We start from the raw sequence: 7574 nt of genomic DNA on the forward strand, positions 1-7574 counted from the left end.
TATCATTGTATTGTGATATCATCGTGGGATCAAGTTCTGTGTACCCGTGTATACTCTGCATAGCATTCATCTCCTCGTGCCCTCCTCACATATATATTGCAGTGGTACAACTTGCTATATGCAGACCACTGATTCCAGTTCCCTGTGACACCAGTTTAGTATCCTCTCACATAGCAGTGGTACAACTTGCTATACGCAGACCACTGACTTCCCTGTTATCTACCTTCATCTGGATTCCATTCCTTTACCTAGACAGCGGTACAACTTGCTATACGCAGACCGCTGACTCTCACTACCTCCTCGCTACCTCTGGACATTCCTCCTCACTATAGCAGTGGTACAACTTGCTACACGCAGACCACTGACTACCCTCACGTTTCCTTGTCCATCCAGTTCCTCGTGTTCAATTATATACTCTCTACCAGTGCTGCTAGTCATAGACTTTCCTCGAGCATTCTCTCACCATCTGCTGTTCCTCCAGTTCCGTTGTCACCCTGCTACCAGAGTACCTATTACCATCTATATTACTCTGGTAAGCCAACATCTGGTGATTTCCTGGGTAAAGACTCCTAGTGCCCGTGACAAATCAGACCAATATCTGTTGCTTTACATCTTATCCCGATCAGCAACTTCTATTAACTTTTTCCTCCACTGGATATTTCTACCCACATTGCCTCTATATTATCACCAATACTCTTGTAAATAACTTCCTGTATACCTGTATTGACTCTTTGTATAAAATGTATAAATGTATAAAATGTATAAACTGACCACAAATGGGCTAATCCTGAATCAGTGTTATTTTGGCTAGCACTTATAGCACTTGTAGTACACCGAAGAAAGATGCTAAAAAAAACACACCCCTTGTTTTCAAAATAACCTTATTTGAAATAAATTAAAAACACCCCTGCATACTCAGCAACATACAAGTTCTTCATCTGTAAGCCATGTGAGGCTGAATCACTTATAGATAACTTACTGTATAGATTTATTTTAATTAGTAGCGCAGTGCGCCAATGTATATCATTGCAAATGTACTAAATTTTCTATTGGAAATGTTTTCCGGAATCCGGAAGTCTCCCGCAGTGTGGGCAAGTATGATCTTTAGCATTGTAAAAAAATAAAAATAAACCATGGTCTGCTCTAAAACCTTAACCTGCATGAGCGCTATAGCCTAATGCAAACGGACATAGAGCATGGGGTCCTCCTGCAAAAGTGGCAAACAGCACCAGGCTAAGCTGGTCAATCTATAAAAGAGAGGTGTAGGGTCCCTCTGTCGTGATGTGATGCTTGCCCCAGCCTAGTTAGCACAGGGTGAAATTCCTTATAGGGAAGGGGCATCTGGTCCCAGGTATGTGTTGGCCTCCATTGAATAGCACTTGGGTGGTGGGTGCCAGGGTGATGGGATAAGTGTTTAAAATATGAAATACATTTGTCCAGTAAGCATTGGGCGCTGGTGCTTCTGTAGCTATAGTATAGTTTCTCCACCCTCAGAGCCATCTGGGACTCGCTCAAGCTGATGTGACTAATGTGAATATTGAAGGTGTTTGTTAGCATAGTTTTTCAGTTTGTTTTTTAATCTTGAAAGAAAGTCATTAATTGCTTACATAGCTACTCTGTTCGTAAAATCTTGCACTCATCAGCAGAGCAAATGTAATTATAATGTAAACATATCAAGCTCTCTCAAGGACTGGGAAGTTTATATACATTTGTATGTAATGCTCCCAGAGATGTGAGAGTGAGTGGGTAGCCTTGAGGGATGAAATGCGTGTTTCAGGGAACCCATTGAAATGTGGGATTTTTGTGCTCAGTATGTTCTTACCAGTTCAGGGAAGTTTATTGACTGTTATGCCTTGCATGTTGCCTGTTTTAGCGTGAGTTCATGCTTGTTGAAGTACAACTGTACCGACTTGAAAGCAACAGTGTTTGTAAGCAGTGTGCCTGTGCCTAGGAGATATGTTTCAGGATAAAGACATAGTAACTGCAGTTTTAGAGACCAAGATGGATATACAAAGAAAATGTAGAAGTGGATGTTTTTTTAGCTGATTCTGAATGATCCTTAATTTGATGCATTCAAAAATGCAAAGACCTTTTGAATGCACATAAAAAAATATTTCAGTTGAGTACTTTCTAGTCTTTTGTTTGGATCTGCTAAAGTTCCATATAATTTGTTTTGTTGAGCAAGGAGGCTTAACTTGAAGTGCTAGACTAGCAAATCCCTTAAGTTTTCCTAAAATACTTACTCATTGTTACCGAAAAAATGTGTATTATCTACTGATTCCAAATTTACTGTAGTAAACTCATTTTGATTACTGGACACTGTTGAAAGAAAACTGTGTTTTGTAGCACAATCATTTAGAGAGTGTTAGGTTTTCAATTGCTTTGCATTTTGCTTGTTACTCAAACCTGCTATGCAGTTCAAGTGTGTCTCACTCTGAATGCTGATTGGAAGGATGCACTTTATAAGCTTTCACCTGTCTTGCACTCATTGCCAATGATAGTGTTACACACTAGCTTCCTGGTTCCTGTATCTGTACCCTGTGTGCTTCTGACCTTGTATCAAACAGTTCCTGGCTCTGCATTCAGCATTCTCCTGGTTCCTGTTACTTGGCTTTGCAACTTATTGTTTCCTGGTTCCTGATACCTGGCTCTGCAACTTATAGACTGCTGGTTCCTGTTATCTAGCTTTGCATTTACACACTATTCATATAGCTCTACACAGTATTCTCAGACATGGACTGCGGTAATTATCATTAATCTCTCTGCTGGGCATTCGTAGCAAAGACTGTTATATTCCTGAATTTCCACAGGCTGAATTATATTATTTCATTGCCACAAAGACCGTTCAATTCCTGCATTGCCACAAATACAGTGTTATATTCCTGCATTGCCACAAATACTGTGCTATATCCCTGCATTGCCACACAGTGCTATATTCCTGCATTGCCACAAAGACAGTGTTATATTCCTGCATTGCCACAAAGACAGTATTGTATTCCTGCATTGCTACAAAGACTGTTATATTCCTGCATTGCCACAAAGATTGTGTTATATTCTTGCATTGCCTTTTGGCTGTGGCTCATCCCTGCACTACCTCAGAGCTTCTCTTTACACCTGTCTTCTTTTTATCACTGCAATATCCAGTGTTTTTTTATGCGCAGAGACCATCATTATATGCAATGAACTGCAATACACTCCATATTGTTTTTATTACAACATCACCTTGTATTCCTTTGGTTTCCTAACAAAGAGTTTCAACAATACATCTTGACAGTGCTGGTATTTCTGTTTTCAAGAGTCTCAGTTTCTTGACAACATTTTTTAAATTGGGCACATGGAAACATTGTTTTTTCAAATGCATAATCATGATATTTCAGTTCTGCTAATTTGAATTATTTGTTTTCATACTCTGGCATTGCTTTTGATTTCTGCAAATATCTCTGTATATATTCTGGGTATAAACACTTGGACTTATTCTGATAGTGCTTACAGTTGACATTTCTGTCACTGCTTATTGTTAATAGAAAGTACCAATGTTCTATTAATACATCAAATATGATACTTTTAGGATGTGGCGAGTGGTCACTTTACTGGGTAGCAGAACTTGTTACTGTATTTCGGACCCCAGTTACAATTAACTTGACCTGTGTCCGTATGTCGTTACATAGCTGGAATGGATTGTATCAGGATCAATAATTTTGCCTGCCCACATGTAAACTTTAGACTTTAGTAGCATGAAACTTTCAATTTTGGCTGAAATCAATCCATATTGAGATGCTAATGAGATCCAAGTTGATTAGTATTTCTAGTATCAGCTTGTATCTACTATATAAATGCCTAGTGGCGTGTGTGAAAAAAAAAAACCAAGCTGCAGCGCCACCTGCTGGGCAGAGTTATACACTGACCTAAATATTTCTTGAAGGAGAATTTACAGTTGGGAGTGGTTGGTGGTTGCCGGGGGTGACAGTGGGGAGTTTTTAACACCTTAAGTAGCTTGATTTGACTAGAATGCATGAGTATCATGCACGGGTTAACTGACCTACTAAATTCTTAGTGTGTGTGGAAAAAAACCCTCAAAAAGGGCTGAAATTTGGTATACTGACATTATTGACGAGTTGAAGGGTCAAACTCATTTTCGTGAGGTAATTTTACCTCATGAACACACATGTTAAGAGAGGACTGTGCAATGGCACTCGATTAGTAGTGACAGCACTGAAAACGAATGTGATAGAAGCAGAAGTTTTGACTGGCTCTGCTAAAGGAGAAAAGGTGATGATACCTCGGATTGACTTATGTCCATCCGAAACAGGACTGCCGTTTAAGCTAAGATGGCGGCAGTTCCCTTTGAAGGCGGCATTTGCTATGACCATTAACAAGTCACAGGGTCAAACACTTGACCATGTGGGTATTTAATTACCACAGCCTGTTTTTGGTCATGGACAATTGTATGTCGCATTTTCACGAGTACGGAGAAGCAGTGATGTGAAGGTGCAGGTTATGAATACTGCCCTTCAAGGAAGACTGATTGAGCACAGCGATAAGGTGTTTAGCAGAAACGTTGTGTATCGAGAGGTTTTAGAACAGTAAGACGATGGAGATGAAGGATGTGGCGATGAAGATGAAGGATGAGGTGATGGAGAAAAATGATGAGGTGGTGACATGTGGACAAAACCACGTTAAAAAAGGGCGCTTGCGTCGGGAAGTAACGCTCTTCCCCTGAGGAGGCCTGGGCTAGGCCCAAATGCATGACAAGAACCTTTTTAACACCTTAAGTAGCTTGATTTGACTAGAATGCATGAGTATCATGCACGGGTTAACTTGTTGGATATATGTTTAGATGCTAGAAGTTGCTAGAAGTTAGAATTTAATTTGTTTACTATTTTTAATAATGATACCATTTTGTTTTGGGGGTTTTTGTCGAGAGCCACAAAATACCTACTACTTCTGTAATTGCTTCAACTGCATCCATAAATTCAGATAATATAATTATGCCACAAACTGAAAAATAAACAGACTTGTCCTAACAGAAGCAACAATCAAGAGTTATTTTATAGCAGGGGTGGCCAACCAGTCAGAGTCTAAGAGACAAAAAATATCTATAGAAACAGCAAAGAGCCAACTTTACCTTTTATATATGTGTGCATATACATATATACAGTATAAACATGTGCACAGATACTGCACACACATACATTGAAAATATAACGTAATTTACAATATCTTGCTAAGTGACAAAAAAAAATATCCAACATTGCTGAAAGGTTCATAATAATAATAACTACGCACAGCTCTTACCTCGCTGCTGTGTCCAGCGGAGGAGGGTTCAAAGGCTTACTTACAGTCTCTTTACTGTGACTCACGCTGCTTCTGTATCTACAATCGATGTGGAGGGAATTGTTGAAGGGGGGATAAAACAACTCATAAATAGCCAACATGCCCCTCGACCTCTTCACATTTCCATCAGAGCTCCCCACATGCCCCTTACATACACATGAGCCTTCCCACATGCCATGAGATCTACCCACATTCCTCATACATGCCATGAGACTTCCACACATGCCCTTAATATGTCATCAGACCTCCCCACATGCCAGATAGCCTCCCCACATACCCCATACATGCCAGTCAGCCTCCCACATGCCCTATACTTGCCAGTCAGCCACCCCACATGCCCCATAATTACCTGTCACACCTCTCACACAGACGCTGGAGCCCGTGCAAAGGAAGAAGGGAGAGCACACTACACATTGTCCTCCTCCTTCCCTGATTGGATAGCCTGTCATAAAGTGACCTCCCTGCGTTATACAGAGAGTTCAGTGGCAACCCCGCGGCTGCTCAGATCTGTTGCTATCAACACCAGAGTACTGCGGCTGGGTGACACTCTCGGCAATCTACCCAGGAGCCTCAATTTAAAACTCAAAGAGCCGTATGTGGCACGATAGCCGGAGGGTGGCCACTGCTATTCTATAGAGATAGTAGTGGCTTTGTGGCTCACGGCTTGAGCACTTCCCACTAGCTATAGTAGTTTCAATCTGCCTATATGCCCTCTTTAAAATTACAAAAGTACATTAGTTAAAAAAACAAAAACAGAGCAATTAGTAAAAATATTATATTTTGTTTATTACTACTTTACACATACCATGAACCATACTGAAAGATTGGTCCCAAAGAGAGTTGTTAAACCTCATTTCTAGGTTTTGAGACTATTTGTCCTATAGATTGCTCTTCATTTAGTTTTGTCCACTTTTGGCTTAAATAATATTTATCACGAGGCATGCGTGTAACCTGTAGCCGTATTTTGAGTTGAGGGCATTTTTATACTTACATTCATTTTACGCTTGGTGAGGCTGTTTAGGACCATTCACTAGGAAATCTGTGTCTAGTTTTAACTTAGACATACTTTTAATATGGGAGGTCTATCATTGTACCTGGTGCAAGTTTCAGAGATGATGATAATTATGATGGCTGCATTTTTCCACCGACATGTACAGTATATATGCTAGATTTAAAGTTGGACTTACCATTAGTTATGTGTAACTCAAAATACTAAAATGTTTGCATGCAAGCTAAAGACACAGCTTTACATATAACTCTAAACCAGGCCCTTAAAAATAGTGTAACTGTATTTAAGTAACCAGTTAAGAAATAAACAACTCTTGGTAGATTTTCTTTACAAATGGACTTAATGCATATACAGTACATGATTACAATATTAGTTTCTATTTGCTGGCCATTATATGAAGTACTCGCAGAATGTATTTAGTATTTGATTCACCTGCATTGACCAGCATTGAATTATATACCTCAGTGTGTTTAGCTAGGTAGGTTACATAATTTTGATTGTGGTAATGCTGGCAGTTCATGTCGGCTGGGCTAAGTGCCGACACTTACATTATGCAGACAGGGCTACAATGTCCTCAGTGTGATTGGTAGTAAAGGGTTGAAAAAACTTATGGTTTAGGGATGGAAATACTGCAGCTTTATCCTTTTGTTACGATAAATATACTGTATTTTGCTGGTCAAATTGTATTCAGGTAAGAGCATAGTGTTTCAATGTATCACTGAATCAGCTATATTTATTAGGTAGTCAGGTGGTTTTAATGTTTTGGCTGATTGGTGTATATGTTGTTTTCCAAGAGTTTGTACTAGTAGTAACAAAGGGAGGCATTTAATTGGCAATCTGAATAGAAAGGATGCAAGCAGACTAACACATTTGTGTAACAGTGCACCTAGTTTAAAGATAAACAGGTGGAGGAGATATGTGTGACAAAATAATGGTATAAAGTCTGATTCAACTTACATTGTTTGGAAATGTCTTTTTCCACAGCAAGCTGATATGGTGTGTCTGTAGTCAGAGCGAACAGAGCAGCTGATGAGAGCTCCTTTTTAAAGGGAAGGTGGGAGTGTCACCTGTCCATCAAGGTAGGACTGAGGGAGGAGTGTCAGGTATAAAAACCTGTTTGTTTCACTGTTCAGGGTGACCTATGCTAAAAAAAACTATCTGGTGTCTAGAGGGCTAGTGGTATATTTACTAAACTGTGTGTTTGAAAAAGTGGAGATGTTGCCTATAGCAA

This window comes from Mixophyes fleayi, chromosome 4, assembly GCF_038048845.1.
Source record: "Mixophyes fleayi isolate aMixFle1 chromosome 4, aMixFle1.hap1, whole genome shotgun sequence".
In the NCBI taxonomy this organism is placed as follows: Eukaryota; Metazoa; Chordata; class Amphibia; order Anura; family Limnodynastidae; genus Mixophyes; species Mixophyes fleayi.